This window comes from Grammomys surdaster, unplaced genomic scaffold (genome assembly GCF_004785775.1).
Source record: "Grammomys surdaster isolate TR1022 unplaced genomic scaffold, NIH_TR_1.0 126013, whole genome shotgun sequence".
Classification (NCBI taxonomy): domain Eukaryota; kingdom Metazoa; phylum Chordata; class Mammalia; order Rodentia; family Muridae; genus Grammomys; species Grammomys surdaster.
In genome coordinates this window covers 1,043,263-1,065,917 of record NW_021620828.1, presented here as the reverse complement: position 1 = coordinate 1,065,917, position 22,655 = coordinate 1,043,263, and the positions used below count along the sequence as shown (strand labels likewise).

At 45.3% G+C, this 22,655-nt stretch overlaps 1 non-coding gene and 1 pseudogene across 1 annotated transcript; one reads left to right on the top strand and one right to left on the bottom strand.

Annotated features, from left to right (window-relative positions):
• Positions 1-5,329: 5,329 nt before the first annotated feature.
• LOC114609962 lies at positions 5,330-6,137 on the bottom strand (annotated as a pseudogene).
• Positions 6,138-6,928: 791 nt separating this feature from the next.
• Positions 6,929-7,058, top strand: LOC114610075. The gene has a single exon (XR_003709636.1). It is a non-coding gene; the product is annotated as a small nucleolar RNA SNORA70 (small nucleolar RNA).
• The last annotated feature ends 15,597 nt before the right edge of the window (positions 7,059-22,655 follow it).

Genomic DNA, 22,655 nt, shown 5'->3' with positions numbered 1-22,655 from the left:
TTCCTGTCCTGCGGAGAAAACAGCAGCTGCCTTCTTCAAAAGTCAACATGCAGCCAGACACTGTGCCATTCCCCTGTCATCTTAGCATTTAAGGAGGGAGACACAGGGAGTTAAAGGTTGTCTTCCACTACAAAGTCAGGCCGAGGCTAGCCCAAATGACAAGAGACCCCGTAGAAATAGATAAATAGGCAACGTAAGCAGCGGATAACTTGAAATTAGCTGGATGTAGTATCACATCTATAACCTTAGTGCTCAGGAGTAGAGACAGGAGAATTGGGTGTTCGGGGTCATTCTTAGCTCCAAAACCAGTTTGGAGCCATCCTGGAATACATGAGACACTGGTTTTTTAAATAAACAAACAAACTAACTAAGGAACCAGGCATGGTGGTGCAGATCTTTAATCCTAGCACTGGGGAGGCAGAGACAGGCAGATCTCTGTGAATTCAAAGTCAGCCTGGTCTACAAACGGAGTTCAAGGACAGGTAGGGCTCTGTTACACAGAGAAACCCTGTCTCAAAACAAAACAAACAAACAAAGGAGATAAAACTTGGTGGGGGGAGGAAGTTCCATTTACCATAGCATCAGAAAGATTCAAACCTTACCAAGAAACTCAACAAATAAATTGTAAGACTTCTCACAGTGAAAAAAAAATCACGAAACATTGTTTAAAGGCATTAATAAGTACTAAATAAGTCAGAAGATTTGGTGTTCATGGATTAGAAAACCCAATAGTGTTACGGTGGTAATCCTGCCAAGTCCCACCTGTGGATCAAGGAATAAAAATTCCAGACACCCCTTTCTGCAGAAATGAAACTGATCCTAAAATTCATATGGCAATTCAAGAGGCACAGGATAGCATAGGAAATTATTTTGGAGAGACCGGAAAGATGGTTCAGCAAATAAAGACATTTGCCACCAAGCCTGACAACCTGCACTTAATCCCTGGGACCCACAATGGCAGAAGGAGAGCATCTGCTTCTGTAAGTTGACCTCTGACCTCCACATACGTGCCTTGATATACTCCCACACACACCACACACAAAATGAATGAACAGATTAGTGTAAAAAAAAATGTTATTTCAGAAAAGACCAAAAACCACTAACTCATACTTTCCAGTTTCTTTTTTTTTTTCTTCTCTCTTGAGACAGAGCTCACTACATAGCACAGGCTGAACTTTTACTTACAGTAAACCTCCTGCCTCTGCCACTTTACTGCTGCGATGATATAGGCATGCAGTACCACCCCCAGTTTATACTTCTTGATGTTAAAACTTACTACAAAACTACAGTAATCAAAACTGTGGGACCGACATAAAGAGGGACACAGATTAATGGAATAAAACTGAGAATCCAGAAGTCAAGCCATAGGCTAACAATGGTTACCAAGACTCCTCGATGTGAGAAGAGGAGTCTTCTTCTGACTTGAGCACTGAGACAACTGCAGAGCAGTGAAATACAAGAATTAAAACTACAAAGCCACGAGAAGGAAACAGGTGGCAACCTCTGTGACCTTAGATTGGGCAACAGTTTCCTAAGGGCACCGCCAAAAGAATAAGCAACAAAGGAAAAAATAGATCACTACAACTCGAGATTTAAAACCTCTGCACATCAAAAGATAGCGCCTGAAGGGGGAAGGGGGGAGGGCAGAGAGGGCTGAGTGGAAGGAAGTACTCATTTGGAAGAGTTATTATTATTATTATCATTATTATTAGTGTGGGGAAGGTGTTGGAGTGCATATACACCCGTACATATACACATGTGCATTTGCATGCCATAACATGCATGTGAGGTCAGAGGACAACTTTTACACTGCGTGTGTGTGTGTGTGTGTGTGTGTGTACTCAGAACTCAGAGAGATCTGCCTGCCTCTTCCTCCTGAGTGCTGAGATTAGAGGCGTGTGCCACCACAGCCAAACTTTAAAATGTGTTCTTATTTATGTGTGTCAATGTGTGCCTGCTTGTCAGTATGCGCCCCATGTGCGTGAGGTGCACACAGAGACCATAAGAGGGCATCAGATCCCTTGGCACCTGATGGGGGTTCTGGGAATTGAAGCAGGGTCCTCTGCAAGAGCTGCAAGCATTCTGCCCCGAGAGGACAACTTTTGAGAGTCTGCTCTCTCTTCACCTTGTTGCAGCAGGGTCCCTTTGGTTGTTTCTGCTGCTTTGTGCACTCCAGGCAGTTGGCTGAGAGCTTCCAGGCGATGTCTGTCTCTCCTGCCATCTTAACAGGGAATGCTGGGATCACAGACATCAGGTGTTTTAATGTGGGCTCCAGGAGCTTATTAGGTTTGTGCTGAGTACCTTACCAGTCCCAGTACTTCCCTTCCCTTCTTCATACTCAATAAGGATTTAGTACTTAGTATACATTAAGAAAAAAAAAACTTTCTGTCATAGTTATAAAAAAGACAAACGATCCAATTTTTAAATTATCTATTAACAAAATATTAACAATATTTATTAATAATATTAATAATTAATAGCATGTTAATATCATTTTAAATAATAATATATAACAGGAAATACTATTAAAAAAATAAATCAACAAAAATTCAATAAACTTTTTCAGAAATATATATACAAATGGCCACTAAGTACTTCGGAATATGCACATTATTAGTCTCTTAGAAAAGCAAATCAAAACCAAATTGACATACTACCTATGCCAACTGGGAACTATAATTCTTTTCTTTTTCCGTTTGTGTGTGTGTGTGAAGTGCGTGTGAATGTTTGCTTGTGTGGCGGCACATGCGTAGGCTGCTGCAGATGCAAAAGGTGTGTCCGCATAAGGAGGCCTGATGATAACGTCTAGAATCACAATCTTTGTCTCACCTTGTTTGTTGAGTCAGGGTGTCTCAATCAAACCCAGAATCCACCAAGATAGCTAGGCTTGATAGCCGGCTTGCTCGGGAGATCCTGTGTCTCTACTTTCTAAGGCTGGAATTATAGGCAAGCCATAGTGCACACCTGGTATCAACCTGGTGCTGGGGATCTATCTCATGTCCTCACTCTTGAATGGCAAGCCCTTTAACCACTGAGAACCACTCCCCCACCCCTGACGGCTATACATTTTGGGTGACATAAATTAACATGTTGTCAAGCACAGTAGAAAATGGAGCTCTCGTGAGCTGCCAGTGAAGGCGTAAACAATACCGCTGCTGTGGAAAACCCAGCTATTGTATTGACGAGAGTTCATCACATCAGCTTGACAGGATGTCAGCTCATCCATGAAACAAACCTTTAAGGACACTTCTGAGTGAGTTGCTAGATTGGGTTAGCTGAGGTAGGAGGACCAATCTAAATGTGGAAAATCAAGTGGAACAGCAGCGTCCAACTCCCCACTTCCCTCCTTGATGGACTGGACCCCTCTTGAACTGTGAGCCATAAGAAACTCTTCCTCCCTGGCGCTACTTTTGGAAAGTATCATAGGAAAGCAATGAGAATATCAGTGTGAAGAAGTGGACGGCTGCCATGACAAACCCCACCACCTGGTCCGTTGTAAGCCCTTGACACGGGTTTGCCAGAAGACCATGGGAGAGTTTGCAGCTTTACACTATAGAAATTCTAGAATATTATAAACAGACTTTACTGCACCATCCTGGCAGAAGTTCAGAAGACAAGAATACCAAAAGAAATCCAGACAATAGAGGCCCAGCTCCAGGAGATTCAGGGGGAACAAGGACTTCATCAGAAACTGAGCAGGAGTCTACTTTTGATCCATTGTGCAAAGAACCCGGGCTGTAATCCGCCCGTGCCTTGAGGTTATCAGTGAGGCTGAGTTCAAAAGTAACTGACAAATCTGTTTGACAGAGGATATTTCAAAAACAGGCTAACATTCGGACTGTGTCGTGCTTACTGCTTACCGCCCTTATCCAGTGAGAGAGACAGAAGTAAGTGGAAAAGAAAGATATGAAGGTGTGGGGAAAGAAGAGAGTTTCAAGGTGCAGACAAGGTAGGTGCTGAGAAAGTATCTGTAATGGTTAAAGAGATTAGCACCATTAAAGGGAAACCTTGAACAGCCAGGAGGTGATGGTGCACGCCTTTAATCCCAGCACTTGGGAGGCAGAGGCAGGTGGATCTCTGAGTTTGAGGCCAGCCTGGTCTGCCGAGTGAGTTCCAGGACAGCCAAAGCTATACCTTTGCCCCTTCCTCCTTGCTTCCTGTCCACCATGAGGTGAGCAGTTCTGATCCAGCATACCACATTTGCCACAATGCTCTGCCTCAGAGAGCAGAGGCCCAGAAACAACAGAATCACTGTGCCATGGATCGGAGCCTCTGAACTGTAAGCTGAAATAAATTCTTCTTGATTTTCTTTTTGGCACCGGCAAGTGAACCTAGTGTTACAAGTGAGGATTTGAGTCTGTGGCCATCCACTCAAGTTTCCAGATCTTTGTGTCTGAGGGCAAAGCATTGGGCCAGCAAGGGGCACATGGTTAGAAATAGAAACAGACACAGATTATTAAAACAAGAAAGCACTTCTGAGAACCGGGCTGGGCCGGTGAACAGAGGGAAAGCTTGTTCTCTGAAGCACCAGGTCATGAAATCGGTGGCCATTTTTAGGTCATCTACATAGTTCCTACCTGTCCCAGTTCACATGAGGTGGGCTTTCTCAGGGATGCTCTGTTTATTGTGTGTAGCCCAGTGGAGAAGGGCTTCCAGTGTTTGACAACTGGCTTCTTTCATATGCTAATCTTGATGTAACTTTCACCAGTCCCATGCCTCTGAGAGACTTGGCCCTAAGAAATAGGGGATGGGGGTGAGGGTGATGATGAATTAATCTTCTATAGCTCCTTTCATGTGGATGGGGGTGTAGTCACTGTTTAAGAGGGACCACAAGATCATCCATCTACTGCTAAAGAGAAGCACTGGCTTTCAGTGGTAAGTACTGATTACAACCCTAAATAGTAGGAACTTTAGTTTCAAGTTGTCACATGGCTTAGAAGACACAAATGTTACAAAATCAGGAATACAAGACGGAAGCAAGAGTAAGGGTTACACCAACAGAGGAGCGCAGAAGGCCTGAGAACTGGGAAGCCATGCTTGTTACTTTAATTTTTTTTTTGTCTTTTTTGTTTTGTTTTGTTTTGTTTTGTTTTGTTTTGTTTTTCGAGACAGGGTTTCTCTGTATAGCCCTGGCTGTCCTGGAACTCACTCTGTAGACCAGGCTGGCCTTGAACTCAGAAATCCGCCTGCCTCTGCCTCCCAAGTGCTGAGATTAAAGGTGTGCGCCACCACCGCCCAGCCTAAATTTTTTAATCTTTTTTTTTTCAAATTTGCCAAGCTGTGACTGTTTATTAACTGACCAGATTAAAAAAATACCACAGGCAACACCTTAGTTCATCCGTCTAATAAGCCTGTTGATCTGGTCTTCCCTGTTGCCAGTGTCTCCACCTTCTACAAAGTGAGTTGTCTTCCTCTTCATTCCACCTTGTGGGGAAGATAATTCGAAGGGCCACAGGACGTTATCTGCTTCCTTGAAGCGTTTCCCACTGTATAGATCTCATGAATTAGATCCTCCATGCAGATGATGCCAAATTTACCAAGAGACGGAGCAATCAAGGAATTATCCGGCAAGGCAATCCGCTTCTTATTGATTTTGCCATAGCCTCATTTGTAGATGAGCTCATTTACTGACTTCAGGTTGGGGTACCCCCATGCAATGTACAGTTCCACAATCCTCAGCGTGTTAATGGAAGCCTTGTTGAGCTTAACAAAGGTGCCATTGAAGATGTCGAAGGTGAAGAAGCTGCAGTACCTGTCGGACCTTTGGGCTTACTCCATTGATAACTTGGATTCTGATAACAAACGCCAATTTTGGTTCTGCAGGCATATAGATGTTCCCAGCTTTCCTTGCCATCCTGGTCATCCGAATCTCAGTCCAGTACATCTGCCTGTACTCCTTGTGATAGTGCTTTGCCTTCTCATAGATGAGCTTCCTCCTTGCCTTTCGGAGTGTCTTCAGGGCAAACGTCTTCCTCAGGCGCTTCACCTTCAATTCTGCGAAATTCCTTCGCTTTTTCTCAAGGGTTTCCGGACACAGCCAGAACCCTTTTCTTAAGAGTTTTTGGCACAGCAGGAACCTTTTTAAGGCTTTCTGGCACACCAGCAACCTTCTTTTTCTTCTCTGGAACAACCTCCATGGTTCCAGCCGGAAAAGGAGAGCTTTAATCTTTATTTTTAATGATGGTTTTTAAATATTTTAACCTCTCTTGTAACCCACCTCCCACCAGAAATAGTGGAAAAGAAAGGATATGGAGGAAATGGACCTGTTTAGAAAGGGTTTTTGGAACAACACCCATCTGTGTTGTGTGGAAATCGGCAGTTCAGTTCACAGGTCAGCAGCGGCAGCTCCATCCACTTGCAAACACTTCTCCAGTTCGCTAGAGTCAGGAGAGCAAACATGAATCAGCAGCAGTGACACTACCTAGCAGAGATAGCCAGGCCTCAGCTTCAGCTCAACTCAGCAAAAGGAACCAGAAGGAACACCAGGAGAAGTTTTTGACACACACACACACACACACACACACACACACACACACACACACACGCTCATGCCAAAGAGTTTCTGCAGAAGTTAGAGGACATCTTACAGGAGTCGGGTTTTCTCCTTCTACCACGTGGATTCCCAGAATCCATCTCAAACTGTTGGCCTTGGTAGAAAGCATCTTCACCCACTCTTGCTGGACCTATTTTTTATTTTATTTATTTTTTGAGGTTTAGGTTAAACGGAGAGCAGAAGCAGTTAAGTACTCTTAACTGCTGAGCCAATCTCTGCAGTCCTAAAGTGGCCATTTAGAAGACTTTAATCCACAGAGACACATACATGAACCTTGACCTTGTTCTCTAAGTAGTCAAAGTCTTGAAAAGAAAAACAACAGAAAGAAAGCATAGCAATTATCTTATTTAAAACATCCCATAGTAAAATATAGAGACGTGGTCATTTAAAACGCACATACACTTTCCCCGAGGGGCCTGGTGTACAATGCTTGCAAACAAGCCTTTTTGCAGTGTATGCAGCTTGTTGCCTGTATGGGTTGTCCTAAGAGACCTTGGAGACAATTTTCAGGCAGTCCTAATTTTCTTATCTCAGAGCTGCCCCAACTCAGGCTCCAGACAGGTATGTGTAGTGCCTTTGGGAAGTCCCAGGGAACAGTGGCCAGGGTTCACACTGGCCAGGTCATCCTGTCCATCTGCACCAAGCTGCAGAATAAGGAACATGTGACTGAGGCTCCTCCGGGAGTTCAAGCTCCCTGGCCACCAGAAGACTCACATCTCAAAGAAACAGGCTTCACGAGGTTTAATGCAGGTGAATTTGAAGACATGGTTGCTGAGAAGCAGTTCAGCCCTAAGGGCTGTGGGGTCAAGTACATCCCCAGTCGTGGTCTCCTGAACGAGTGCCCATTCCTGCATTCTTGATGTTCCCTCCAAATCATGTCAGTAATAAGTCTCACATCCTGTCTGGAAAAAAAAACTGTACACATACCACAAGCCAGTTGTTGAAGTATGCAGTGTCATATCAGTAGTCACAACAAACTATGTTATTAATTACTCCGTTAGCAAAGTTAGGCCATTTGAACGCTGACAAAATATATGGATATTTCATATGGACAAAGCAGAGAAATCCTTCCGAAGTATCTCTACATACAGATCACAGGCCAGTCATCTTTGAAGTGTTTGTCTCAAGCTTGCCCAGCTAGGACAGCTCAGTCATCTTTGAGTGACAGCCACAGACAGCCCCTCCCGCTGACGAGGCTCTGGTGGGTCTGCCCACCTTTCCAGACATTTGGGGTCTTTTTTTTTTTCTGCCTTTCTTTCAGAAGCTGCCAGAGCCTGAGTCACTCCCTGGTACTTTGGGCTTCCTTGTTCCTTCTCTAAAGCTCCATGCCTGCCACGTGGTCATGCAGCCACTTGTCTGTCACGTGGCTGTCTGCTGTCTTCCATGTGGCCAACCTCCATGCCAGCTTAACCCAGACTGAATGACTTTCTCTTTCCTCTCTGCATTGCCAAGATTTACACTCCACTCACTCTGGGGATTTTCTTTTTAAAGTCTTAATAAAATTGTCCTTGAGTGTCAAAAAAAATGTTTTTTTAAAGAAAGATATGAACTATCCACCTTGTAAATCCTGTAGCAAGAGTTCCTCAGCCTCAGTTTCCAGAATTAACAGTTGGGAGTGTCCGACTCTGCCACACCCTTCTCCACCTGGGTGACTGTGAATTAGGTCACATTGGGTTGGACCGCCCACCAACCAGGGGAAACAGAGTTTCCACCTGCATAGGACAGCTGTCCCGTGACCTTCTCACCCTGCTATGCTCATCCACTGGTTGGCATTGCTGCACACCTTTTGCAAAACTGGGCAAGAAATTGCCTTGCCCAGTTACTTTCATTTGGACATCTGTCGTTAACTCTTTTCCAACAGTCAACATAATCTGGCCTGACTTAGGTAATGTCCCAGATATTTGGGGGATTTGGTTCTTAGTCCCAAATTTACAGTTGACTAATAAATTTCTAAATTTTTATTAGCTTCCCCACCTCCAAGGAAGAGGAGAGAGAGAGAGAGAGAGAGAGAGAGAGAGAGAGAGAGAGAGAAAGAGAGAGAGAGAGAGAGAGAAAGAGAGAGAGAGACACCACACGTATATGTTAGAACTCAGACCAGATACTGCTCAGGTCACACCATGTGTCTCCCAGCTCCCACAGAGCTGCTTCTGCATACTATCCCCAGGTTGACAGACAGCTGTCAGTGACTACCTGTGACACGCCCGAATATGGCAACCATGCGTTAACTAAGTGGGTCTCCTCTTTCCTACTTTCTCCACATCCTCAGAGTCCTACTTGCCTTTCTCAAATACAAAGCTCTCTGTCTCTCCCCCTGACTTCCCAGGAATGAGAGCCAGCCTGTTTACAGCTCTGAGCTATGGGTGAGTCACCAACCACGTGATATGGAGCCTCCTCCCCTCCAAGAAAATTAAGGAAGCCTCTGTTCTTCCACCTGGACTGGAGTACACCCCACAACGAGCGTGCACACATGCACACGCATACACACACACACAAACACACACACACACCAGCTATCTGTCTGTCACTGCGGTTGAATTCACCTCAAAGCCTTTGCCATGCTGTCTCCTGTGTCATTTACATTTCTTCTGACAAAGCTCTTACCCAAAAGTCAACCTGACTCAGCGTCCCCTTGAACCCCAAGCCCAAGACTTTTCTCTATATGTATTAATACAGCCATTCCTAAGCATTTGCGTTCATGAATGAATACACGTCACACACATTTCAAATTAACTATGCCAAGAATAGTAATTTTACTGTCCAGTGAGTTTGAAAATATTTAAAAGGCTGGAGAGATGAGACGGATTTACAGTTAACAGGGCTTGTTCATCTTTTAGTGGATCCAAGTTCTGGGCCCCACATCCATACAGGGCACCACAAAACCACCTCTATCTTCAGCTCCAGGGAGTCCCAATGCCTTCTTCTGAACTCCATGGGTGCCCACACACCCACAGCACAGTCATACACCCATACACATGAATAAAAACCATTATTTTTTAAAACCCCAAACTGAAGTGACCAGAGGTTTGCAACTCAGTTGTTCTCAGAAATACTACGAGCAATTTGATTTTTGCCCCATGCTAATTAGTTAGCTATCCTACGTTTAGAAAAGATAAGTCCACTAGAATTCTCTCTAGGCAGCATCAGGTGACACAGACATACTGTTCCCATGGTTACAGAAATTACAACAGAGAGCACAACACCTTTGTTTCTTTGTCTCAAATGCTTCAACAGAACCCCAAGGGTTTAACAGAAGAGAACCCCAAAAGACCAACACATTACAACACTCCCTGTAATGGGGTAGAAATGTACTGGAATAACTCAAGAGGGCTCCTAATTTGCTCAAAAGAGCTGCCAAATTAACAAGGATTGCCATACACAGAGCACAGCACCTCCAAAGATCTGAGCAAGACCTCAATAACACAGAATTCCCAAAGACAAAGCACAGGCTGAAATGGTACCAAAAACAAAGAAAAAAGAACCCAAAACCAAACAGCTCAAAGGGGACCCCAAACTATAAGAAGACAAACACCTGAGGTGCACCCACCAGGGAGAAGCTTACCAAAGGTCAGACTTTCTCAAGCATCCAAAACAAAGTCCAAACACATCTTTCCCTGCTTTACCAAATTAGGAGCAGGACACCTGAGAGTGGTGGTGAGAAAATAAGATGGTTTCACTCGCCGTGTGGGACTGGTTAATGTTTTTTCTCCATCTGGGGTCAAGTGGGTAATGCCCACAATATGTCTTTTCTCCTGGCCATGGTTTATCAGAGCCTGAGTCCTGACAGCCCTAACAAGCTAGGCTTGGCCACCCACCCTCCACAGGCCAATTAAACTCACAAGTAATAGTGAAAAGCAGAAAAGGGAGGTTGATTCGGTGAGGCCACATCAGAAAGAGCGAAGAGTTCCAATGACACCCAGGTCTATTTTTGTGATCCTGATGTGAGGTTCAGACTTAACTAGAGAAGCAGGTCCTGATCAAGATACTGTTCCATCCATCACTGACACTGACTAATCATTGTCTCCAATCTCCTCTATAAGATGGTCTGACGAGTTCTCAGAATTGTGTGAGATCTTTTTCCCAAAACCACGTTCCTTTTCTGCCTGGCACCGAGCTCCAGTCTTCCTTCTCAGGCATAAGATTCCTGGGAAATTCCAGTTTCATGGGGAGCCATTATTTATAGTCTGGTAACCAAAAAGAGGGGAAAGGGTGTGTGTTTCCTTAGAATATCTTTGTTCATATCAGGAAGATCACACAGACATGAGGAGGACTGGATCGAAAGAGAGGCTATCTGTGCTATGCAGTGCTGGGACTCAGGGAGGCTACCCAAGATGTTTGAAGCCTCGTGAACCCTTGATGCCAGGTATAGAGAGACAGGAGTTGGTGTCTGTCACTGCCACTGATCACCCCAGTCAGGTATGGGAGTCCCTGGGATGAGGGTCCTCGAAGGCTAGGTGGGTAAGGATTCGACAGTGACAAACAGAAACAAACACAGAGGCAGTCTGAATCTGAGTGTATTTTGGAGCTCTCAAGCAAGGATTTTTATACATAGAAAAAACAAATATTACCACTCTTAAGAGATGTATTCAGGAAAGCAATCATCATTATCATTTGGCACAGTAAAGCACAAGAACCATCCAAGCATACCAACTCTGAAAAGATATATCCAATAAATCACAAATAGAGCAGGTAATATCATTATTATTATTTGACATAATAAAAATCATTCAAGTGTTACAACTCTGAAGGGATGTATTCAGGGGGCAGTCATCCAAGGCTAGTGGCAGATCTCCAAGAGCAGGTTAACTAATCTTTATGATCAACTATTATTTAACATCTAATACCTGATTTTTTTAATAAACCTTCAATGCATAAATTTAAACTATTTGAATTCTTTTTATTTTAGGCTTTCTTTACCATATACCAAAGTCTTCCTCTAATGACACACGTGTAGCCATATGAAATTTTATTGTTGAGAAAGTTTTTATTTATCATAATACTATTATGTAGCTTTGTAAATTTTTTTTCTTTTTTTTTTTTTAAAGATTTATTTATTTATTATATGTAATGTAAGTACACTGTAGCTGTCTTCAGACACCCATATGAGGGCATCGATCTCATTGTAGATGGTTGTGAGCCACCATGTGGTTGCTGGGATTTGAACTCATGACCTCTAGAAGAGCAGTCAGTGCTCTTAACCGCTGAGCCATCTCACCAGCCCATGCTTTGTAAATTATTATAAAGTAAGCGTCAGTTTCCCCATAGGAAAGGTCATGTTAGTGACCCCCATCTCAAGGGATGTTTCTTACCCATTTTTCTTTGCTTAAGATCTTACCCTAGGCTATCAGGAACATATCATAAATAAGAAAAGAAATAAAAGAAAATAAAACAGATAAGTTGCGATGAGAACTATGAGTTCCAGGCAAAAGTTCCACCACCGGTCCCAGGAGGCCTCCTTCTTTTGAAGTTTTTGCCTCAGTCTATGGAACTTGTCACACAGATTCTGCTGGGGTTGGTGTGGCATGCCACCATGCTGTTCTGTGCTGAGCTTTGGTCTTGCTTTGGCCTGATCATTCCTTGCTATGTCCCCATTCCTCCTTGTGAAGTGGAATATTTATTATGTGTCGTTGTACTGGAACCTTGTAACTTGTTTTATTATTATTATTATTATTATTATTATTATTATATAGGAGAAACTTTGGACTTTTGAAAAGTATTGGGGCTCCTATAGAAACATTTAGTGATAGTTGGAATTCATCTTATAAAATGGCTTTGTGATTATAGGGACAAAAGAGGGAAAGTTTGGGCTTAAAAGTGATATATCTGGGTGTCATTTTGTCAAGGGCTGGACTTGCAATGGCTGACACTGAACTCGACAAGATTTAGAATCCCTTAGGAGGAGAATCTCTGAACATGTTCTTGAGATAGTTTTTAGGTTGGATTAACTGGGGTGGTTTGAATGAGAAGCATCCCCCCTGGGGTTAGGTGTTTGAATACTCAGTCTCCAATTGATGGTGCTGTGTGAGACTAGGAGGTGTAGTCTTGGTGTAGGAAATACGGCAGGGGTGGGGGCGGGGCAGACTCTGAGGTTTGAAAGCCACTCTTCCTTCCCAGTTCTCTCCTCACCCCCTTCTGACTGCAGTTAGTGAAGTGAGTCCTCCGTTCTCAGCTTTCACCTCTGGCTGTCAAGACCGCTGCCTGTTGCCATGCTGTCTCCGCCTTTATGGACCCTAAACCTCTGGAACCATAAGCCCCAATCAATCCTTCCTTCTAGAAGTCCCCTTGGTCATGGTTTTTATCACAGCAATAGAAAAGTAGCTGATACACGGAGGAAGACCAGCCCTAAATGTGGGCGGCACCATCCATGGAGTCCTGGACTTAGTAATAAAGCAAAGCAAGAGGGTCACAGCACCCCCCACTCCTGCTCACTGCTCCATGCAGTGTGACTGTCAAGCATTTGGTCACGGCAATGAAAGGAGTGACCCACACGTCACATGAGCCAGCAATTCCTTTAGGCAGTCCCAAGAGAGTTAATAAGACATCCACACAAAACCCTGTGCATATTCTCTTCATAACATTATGGTTTTCTTTTTTAATTTTTTTGCTTGGCAGTAAAAGAATTGAATATGGGGCCTTTATGTATGCTAGATGTCAAGGCTAGTTTCTGTGAACTTGACACAAATCTAGACATACATGGTGGGGAGGGATCTCAACTGAAGACTTGCCTCCATCAGACTGACCTGTGGGCGTGGCTGTGGGACATTTTCTTAATGGCTTGCTGATGTAGGAGGGCCCAGCCCCTGAGGGAAGTGCCATGCCTGCCAGTGCGCTGTATAAGAAGGCAGGCCATGAACAAGCCATGGAAGCAACCCAGCAAGCAGTGTCCCCCTCAAGCCCCCTTACTTGTTTCTGTTCCTGCCTTGAGTTGCTCCCTTGGCTTCCCCTTTCCTCCTCCCAAGTTGCCTTTTGTAATGGTGTTAACCACAACAACAGAAAACAAACCAGGACATGAAGCAAGCACTCTTCCATTGACCTGTAGCCCCAAACCCTCTGACAGAACTAAGAGTAAAAAAAATTAAGTATCCACATCCACTCAACGGAATATTACTCTGACATAAAAAGGAATGAGGTTCTGAAACCAAATCCAGAGCCTGGAGCACATTAGGTAAGTATTCTGCTACTCGGCTGTATCCTTGGACCATTAGCCTAGAAATGTAAGGCCCTCGGCTCTGTTCCAGTAACATACACACACATACATACACACACACACACACACACATGCAAACACACGCGAACACACACAAACACAAACTTACACATATACTCACATTCAGACACTCACATACACTCACTTTATCTCAATAAGAAAGAATGCAGAGAAGAGCCCTCTCATATGAGCTGGAAGTTGGTACAGTCTTAAGGAAGGTATCACGTGCTCAGGCAGGAGCTGGGAGCCACCCACGAGTCAACCTCGGAATGCTCAAGGTGACCCAAGGATAGAAAGACGTCAGTCATAACAAAGGAGCCACACACAACCACACCAGGAGAATGTGCGCCAAAACAAGATAGCCTTTCTCTCCTATTGAGCTGGAGCACATTAGGTAAGTATTCTGCTACTCAGCTGTATCCTTGGACCATTAGCCAAGGCCTAGCCAAGCCTGGGAAGGCCTTTTAAAATGGAAAGTTGAGAGACACTGAGTGCCTCACTCTGCAGAAGGCAGGAGTGAGAACTGGTAGAGTCACTTTGGGAGGCAACTTGCCAGCGTCTGTTCAAGAGCGGTGCCTAGCCTGTGACTCAACAAGTCCTGTGTCCAGTTGTCAGACAGACACACTCCCGAGTGTACAGGGAAGTCGGTGTTCTGAAGGAACACCACGTTCTGCGGTGAAAGGTTGGGAACATACAGTCTCTAAAGAGCCTCTACACAGTAGGTAGGGTGGCACACTGTAACCCTGCACGTGGGAGGTGGAGGCGTGAGCATTAGGACTTCATAGGTTAGAGGTTTGTATTAGAGATTCACAGCAAGTTTGAAGCTGGCCAGGCTCTGTCAGACCATATACTATCCCCCAATACCCCCAAAAGGCTCAATACAAATATCCTCTAACAAAATGAGTAGTTCTGGGTATAAATTGAAGTGAACTACAAGACATACAATTGTATGTAAAAGGCAAATCTGAAGAGTACATGCTATACATCATTCATGATAATAAGATTACACGTGTACTGGGGCCCTTGAGCACCCCGCTTTGCAGGTGAGGCACTAGATCAATAAAAGACTTTTTGTTGTTGTTGTTGTTGTTGGTTTTGTTTGTCCCTCTGAGCCATCTCTCCGGGCCCACTCCCACACATGTTTGTTTTTTAAAGTCTTATTTCTCAGATAAAGAAAACAAAATAAGAACATGTGTGGGAGTGAGCCTGGAGAGATGGCTCAGCCATTAAGACACTGGCTGCTCTTCCAGAGGAACCAGGTTCGTTTTCCAACACCCAGTTTTGCTTCATAACCAGCTAATATCTCCAGTTCTGGGGAATCTGACGTCCTCTTCTGGCCTCCAAGGGCACCAGGCATGCACATGCTGCACAGCTATACACGTAGACAAAATACATATATAATAATAAAGTAATTTATTTTCAGACAAAGAGCCTGTGTCTGTCAGTCATAAGCTGTTTTGTTTCCAGAGGGAAATTTTTAAACAGTGGAAAGACCCACGTAAGATTTCTTCTTCGGGTTTTGTTTCTGGCTCTGTGTTCAGAGACTAACAACAGTTTTATTTGATGTTTCCTTCAGAGAACAGAGGTGACTGTAGGGCCTCAAATAAGGAAGGGAAAGTCAGTGCGGCATGATGGCACACCCTTATAATCCAAACACTTGGAAAGCAGAGGCCAGAAGAACAAGAGTTCAAGGTGAGTCTTAGTTATACAGCAAGTTGTAGCCAGTCTGGGCTACATGCGACCCTGCCTCAAAGAACCAAAACAGAGGCTGATGGGATGGCTCAGCTGAAAAACTACGTACTGTTAAGTCTGATAAGCTGGGCTCAATCCCTTATTTTTAGCCAATAATTTCCCTAAAATAATTTTTTTTTTTTGGCAGACAGGTTACCATGTGACCCAGGCTGACTTTGAACTTGTTTTCTAACCAATTGTGACTTTGAACTATTTATTCTCCTGCCTCTACCCCCCCCCCCCCGAGTGCAGACCACATGTGCCTGGCTGCCTTCAATAGTCTCTAAAGACATGCATCTGTATTTACGAGTCTAGAGAAGTTCTGGGTAAATGCTCCTGAGTCAGGGCTTACATCTCCAGAAGCAGACAGAGAACCAAAACTGAGAAAAGAGACAAAGTGGACTAACCAAAGGGGACAAGAGGCAGGCGCGGCGGAACACACCCCTAATCCCAGCGTAAGGGAGCTGCAGGTAGAACGGTGGGGAGCTCCAGAGACTGACTGGAGCTGACTACACCGTGAGTTCAAGGCCAGCCTGGGCTACATAAGAGTCTAACTCAAAAGAGAGAGAGAGAGAGAGAGAGAGAGAGAGAGAGAGAGAGAGAGAGAAAGAGAGAAAGATACTGAGTCTTATCTATAAATTTTAATCTTTTTTCTTCACTCAAAATCTTAAAACATAATTTACAGCTTTATTGTATCATGAACTCTCTCTCTGCCTCTGTCTCTGTGTCTGTCTCTGTGTCTCTGTCTCTCTCTGTCTCTCTGTCTCTGTCTCTCTCTCTCTTTTCCAGCAGTGAGATCAGGATGTTCTGAGAATCTTCGGCTCCCTGACCAGTCTTCCTTCTCTGGTCAGGCAGAGCCAGCCCTGGCATATCCATCATCCATCACTGTTCCTCTCCTCACTAGCCTTCCCTCTGATGTGTGCACTCAACAGTAGATGCTTTGGGACTTCACGCCTATGAAATACACCCCGTGTATTGTTCAGTGGCTTGATGCTTCTATTTTTTTTCCCTCAAGTTTTCAAGAATAATTTTTAGGGGCTGGAGAGATGGCTCAGCAGTTCAGAGCACTTGCTCTTGCAGAGGACCAGGGTTTGATTCTCAACACCCATGTGACAGCTCATCCATCCATAACTCCAGTTCCAGGGGACAGACACTCTCTTCTGACATTCAAACACACGGGGCATACATGTGGTGCACAAACATAGATGCAAGCAAAACGTTCATACAAATAAAATAAATAATTCTTTAATAGTTTAAAGGATATCTTTTTAAATCTTTGATAATAAATTATCAAATAATAATTATCAAATAATAATAATAAAATATAGGATATATCTTACATCCACCCTTACTCCCCCTCCACACACACACTTTCACATCCTTTCTTTTCTCCTAATTGTTTTTAAACCCACTGACTGGAAGGCTGATTAGTCTCATAGGTGTGATCTTATGCCGTGAGCACATGGGTGCAAAGACCATGTGTGATGGTTTGAATAAGAACGGCCCCTGTAGACTCATATATTTGAGGATTAGAAGGTTTAGGTTTAGGAGGCGGGGCCTTGTTTGAGTCTGATTGGTCTTATTGTGTGTAGCGCCCGCCTCGCCGATAAGGAAGACGCCACACACGATGAATTCTTCTGACACGCAGTTTATTACAGCTCTTTCAGGTTGCAGGCGAGAGGGCCCCGAACTGCAGAAAGGCTGCTCCTTATATAGCCCCAAAAGTCCCAGCCCCTAGATCCTGATTGGTCAGTTAGTGCTCGGATCATGTCAGGTCTGATCTGGATTGGTCCCTGGCGTAAGCCTTAATTAGCATAAAAGGCGCGCGTGGCCCACGCATGCGCCCTTGGCATGCGTGGCTTGCGCATGCGCACTAGGCCTTCGGCGAGGAACCCGGAAGCAGTCGCCGTCGCTATCGCGTTACGGCGATTGCGGCTCTCAACATTATTGGAGGAGGAAGTTTGTCATTAGAAGTGGGCTTTAAAGTTTCAAAAGCCCACACCAGGTCCAATCTCTCTCTCTCTCTTCCTCCTCCCTCCCCCCTCTCTACCTGCTGCCTATGGTTCAGGATGTAACACTCTCAGCTGTTGCTCCTCCAGTGCTATGCCTGTCTGCTTCCCACCATGGTGATCATGGACTCACCCTCTAAAATTGTAAGCAAGTTACCAATTAAATCCAAACACACACACACACAGGAAGTGGAAACTTAAGGGATCTTTGGAAAATTAGTTGATGTTTTGCTGGGGCAAACAGACTGTTTTCTTGGCGTGAACACAGGTGAAGGCAGACTCATGAAGGAACATTTCACTGAAGCAGGCACAGGAGACAGGATGTTCTGCTAAAGCAAGCACGTGAAAGGACATGTGAAGGATTCTGTATTAGCCCACCTTACACTGCATAATTGAGCTACATTTGCCATTCTCCATAGGGAGAACCGCACCAAAAAACTTCTGGTGGTGTGCTGCACTTTCTTGCTGCTTCTGCTGACTAGGGTTGATTGGCAGAGTGATGTCAGCTGAGACAGATGCACGTGCTGAGGCAGGACATATGCTGAGGCAAGGCCCGTGGAGGGCACTTGTTGGAGAGAGTTTAAACAGAACTTGATGGACAGTGGTGGAGGCTGACCTAGCTGTGCAACGCTTGTGGGTCTTACACCGTCTCTGATCTTCACTTCTCTGAGAGAGGCACAGCTGAAAACTTTTCCTGGTGTTCCTGCTGGTCCCTCCTGCTGACTCGAACCAGGGCTGAAGCCGGCTCTCTGCCAGGTCGTGCCACTGCTGCTGATTCGTGTTTGCTATCCGGACTCTATCAAACTGTTCTGCTGGAGCATCTGTAAAGTGTCTGCAAGTGGACTGAGCTGCCACTGCTAACCTGTGAACTGAACTGTCAACTTCCAGACAACACAGACGGGACTTGCTCCAAAGAACCTTTCTAAGCATTCACTTCCCCCATAGCCTTTCTTTTCCACTACCTCTGGTGGGTGGTGGGCTAAAAGGGAGGTTAAAGCGTTTAATAACCATTATTATTATTATTATTATTATTGGTGTGTGTGTGTGTGTGTGATTTTTGTATGTGAGCACAGGCACACAAGAACACAACTTTTGGAAGAGGCGTCTCTCCTACCATGGATTCTGGGGATTGAACTCAGGTCTTTAGGCTTGATCTGCAAGCACCCTTACCAGCTAAGCCATCTCACTAGCCCTGGCTTGTCCTCCCACTAGATATCTCCTAACTTTACATATTCCGTACAGTTACTAGTTAATTTGTATTGTGGTTTCCCTAACAGCATATGGGAACCCAAGCACAGAGCTCCCTGACTGTCCTGACATCCTGGGTAGCAGACAGTTAACAACAGATAGTACAGGAACAGCAGCCACAGAGCACATCCTGCTAACGGAAGCAGGAAAGCGGCAGCAGGGCTGCAGGGACCACCAGAACTGATGGCGAGACAGCAACAGCAGAGACAGGCTCTCACACCTCACTGTAAACACTTAGCAACTTTGGGGGCTGGGTCAGGGTCTCCCTTCTTTATCACAGTTGATCCCTTCCACAACTGGTTCTAGTTTTCACCGTATTTTTATGCCCACATTCAACCTGTCTGGGCACCCTTAAATCTAAGCACAGAGTGCGTGTTTGAATATGCTTGGCCCATGGAAACTGCTACTATTAGGATGTATGGCCTTGTTGGAGTTGGTGGTGTGGTCTAGTTGGAGGAAGTGTGTCACCGTGGGGGCAGGCTTTGAAGGCCTAGGCTCAAGCTCCCTCCAATGGAGAAGAGCCTCCTCCTAGCTGACTGCAGAAGTGAGGATGAGTTAGTCTCCTCCTGGCTGCCTGTGGATCAAGATGCAGAACTCTCAGTGTCTCCAGCACCATGTCTGCCTGCACACTGCCATGCTTCCTGCCATGATGATAATGGACCGAACCTCTGAACTGTAAGCCAATTAAATGTTGGTCTTTTAAAAGTTGCCTTGGTCATGATGTCTCTTCATGGAAACCCCAACGAAGACAGTGCATTCGAATTTGAAGGAGGAGAAAGCCCTTAGCTTGCCCAAGCTATCCTCCCTGACCGATTCTGCCTCTAGACTCCACGTCTGGCAAATGAAAGGAATTCCTGTAGTAGCTTCCAGCCTACAGACATCAGATGACACTCTTCTCACAGTCACAGATTTATTCGGGAGGGTGGCCCTTGACTGGCACCCACACCTTGCAGAGCTTTGTATGTAATCGTTCCAGGATGCCGGCCTGGAGCCCAGCACCGCTCCCACCCCATGTTGCTATCTACTTACTATAAGTTGTTCTACCTGTTTAAGTCAGTCCTGAACTGTCAACAGGGACTGACAATAAAGTAAAACAGCAAATAGGAATTTGCTGTCTGCCCACTCCATTCTTAGAGGAGGGCTGGACAAGAATCCAGTAATAACTGACTGCCTCAGTTAAAATATATCAGTTAACATACATGATATGGTATCGTGGTGACCCAGGTCTTTAATCCCAGCACTTGGGAGGCAGAGGCAAGTGGATCTCTGTGAGTTTAAAGCCAGACCTGGTCAGTTTAGTGCCATCCAGGGTTATGTAGTGAGAGCTTGTCTAAATTAAATAAATAAATGTGTATATATACATATATATATACACACACACAGCTATATACTTAGAAATGGTAAATATGGGCTAGACAGTGGTGGCACACCCTTTAATCCCAGCACTCAGGAGGCAGAGGCAGGCGGATTTCTGAGTTTGAGGCCAGCCTGGTCTACAGAGTGAGTTCCAGGACAGCCAGGGCTATACAGAGAAACCCTGTCTCCAAAACAAAACAAAAAAAGAAATGGTAAATATGGCAAGCATTATATGTATTTTAAATGCAGCCAGTGGTTCAGATACTATAAATAAGGGGAGGTCCCTCTGTCCAGTTCTACTAATCGAGGACCCTTGTCTACTCAGGGCAGGAAAACAAGAGCTTCTCATGGGCACTTTCAGCTAGGTCTCTCTATGATCCAAACAATGAAGAAGGGTGACAGTTCTCACCCTCACCCTCGCCAGCAGGCAGTTAGAACAGGAAGGCCAGTGTTTACCAGCTGCCTCTGGCTGTCCGTAGCACTTCATGTGTAGCATTTGCTGATTTACACTGTCCGCCACAAGCGTCCCACCATGGCCAGTTTGATGCTACAGCGTGTCACTGTAACATTCCTGAGAACGGAACAATCTGGCTTCGGCTGCACAGACTGGCTCTTTGCAGTTTACCCCTGCTTCGGCTGACACTCACAGGCAGAGGGGGAGATGGAGGCATGTGGTAGCTGGTAGGACCTGCAGTACTTTAGTCTCAGAGAGAGCTGGGGGGTGAGGCAGCGACTAGACCTGCTGTGTGTTGCCTACACTCATCTTTAGCAAGAGGAATCACTCAGACACAGGAGTAAGTAGGGAATCCCTGAAGCTCTGTGAAAGAGGCAGGCCTACCCCTCCCTCAGATCCCTTTTCTGCATTGTGGGGAATGAAGATAGAGCCACACAGGGCCTGAATGCTGCATATGTCGTGAGCCACTTCTGCTGCCACCATCCACCATCGGTCCAGCACCCAGGTAAACTCCACCATCGGTCCAGCGCCCAGGTAAACTGCTGCTCCTTCAAGCCCACTTCCTGGGACTTGCAGGCTCAAGTACCAGTGAAAGGTAAGAGGCCTAAGTATCCTTTGAGCACCTAAACGAGGTGTCTTAGTTTGGGTTTTATTGCTGTGAAAAGACACCATGTGCCCAGCAACTCTTTTTTGTTTGTGGTTGATTTTTTCTTTTTTTCCAGACAAGGTTTCTCTGTGTGGCCTTGGTTGTCCTGGAACTCACTCTAAAGACCAGGTTGGCCTGGAACTCAGGGATCTGCCTACCTCTGCCTCCCGAGTGCTGGGAGGAAAGGTGTGTAGCTCCTTTCCATCATGCTCAGCTCATAATAATTCTCATAAAAGAAACTTTTAACTGGGGCTGGCTTACAGTTCAAAGGTTTAGTGCATTATCGTCACAGTGGGAAGCGTGGCAGCGTGCAGGCAGATATGGTGCTGGAGAAGGAGCTTCTCCACAGGCAGCAGAAGGAAATTGTGCCACACTGGTATTGCTTGAGCATAGGAGACCTCAAAGCCCACCCCCTACTCCAACAAGGCCACTCCCTAAGGCCAAGCATTCACAGGAGCCTGTGGGGCCAAACCTATTCAAACCACTACATGAGGAAAGGAAATTCACTTGTGTGGTCACTCTTGGATGTGCAGGCATTATCCCCAGGCAGAGGAAGACTCACTGCAGCGGCTCTGGGACATGACAGAGATGACTGAGGTCACGAACCCTGTGGAAGCGTTTGCAGCATTCACCTATCCAGTTCTGAAAACCAGCCTCACTGCCAACCCCAGGATCCCAGGAGCACTTTTCAGTGACAGCCACACCTTCCCCTCGTCATATGGTCCCTTGCCTGGCATCTTTGAGGATTTGCTTTACTGATCTGATCTTCCCAGACTAAGACCCTCAGGATTCAGCATTGAAGCAGGCGCACACCAATTCACATGTATCTGAGTTCCTAAGTCAGCTTCACTTCATATCAGAATTAGCTCTCTACACTGTGGTCACATGCCATCCTGAATGTCAGCAGGCCCTAAGACAAAAACAGAGAGAGAAAGAAAACCACAAAGGAGGCGCCCAGAAGCTGTGACCTCAGCTCCCACAACAAACACCCGAAACACTGCACCACGCTCTCTCACATAGGGGTTCAACTCTCCAGAAAGAAACGGGCAAAGGGTAGATATGTAGCTCAGTTAATAGATTGTTCTCTCGAACGGACTAAGGGTTTTTTGTTTGTTGTATTGGGGGGTGTTGTTGTTTTGTTTTGTTTTTTGAGACAGGGTTTCTCTGTGTAGCCCCTGGCTGACCTGGAACTCACTCTGTAAACTTAGCTGGACTCAAAGTCAGAGATCTGCCTGCCTCTGCCTCCTGAGTGCTGGGGTTAAAGATATGGGCTACCTTCACCTGACTGATATACCCATCATCCTTATCAAAAAAAAAAAAAATTACAACTAAAATCAGAAAGGAATGTCAGGTACCGTGGCCCTGGATGGCACTGAATCCAGATGCAGTTGCCAAGGAGCTGTCAGCATGCACTGTCCAGGGCTTTGTTTACCCAGAGTCTGAGAAAGAAAACC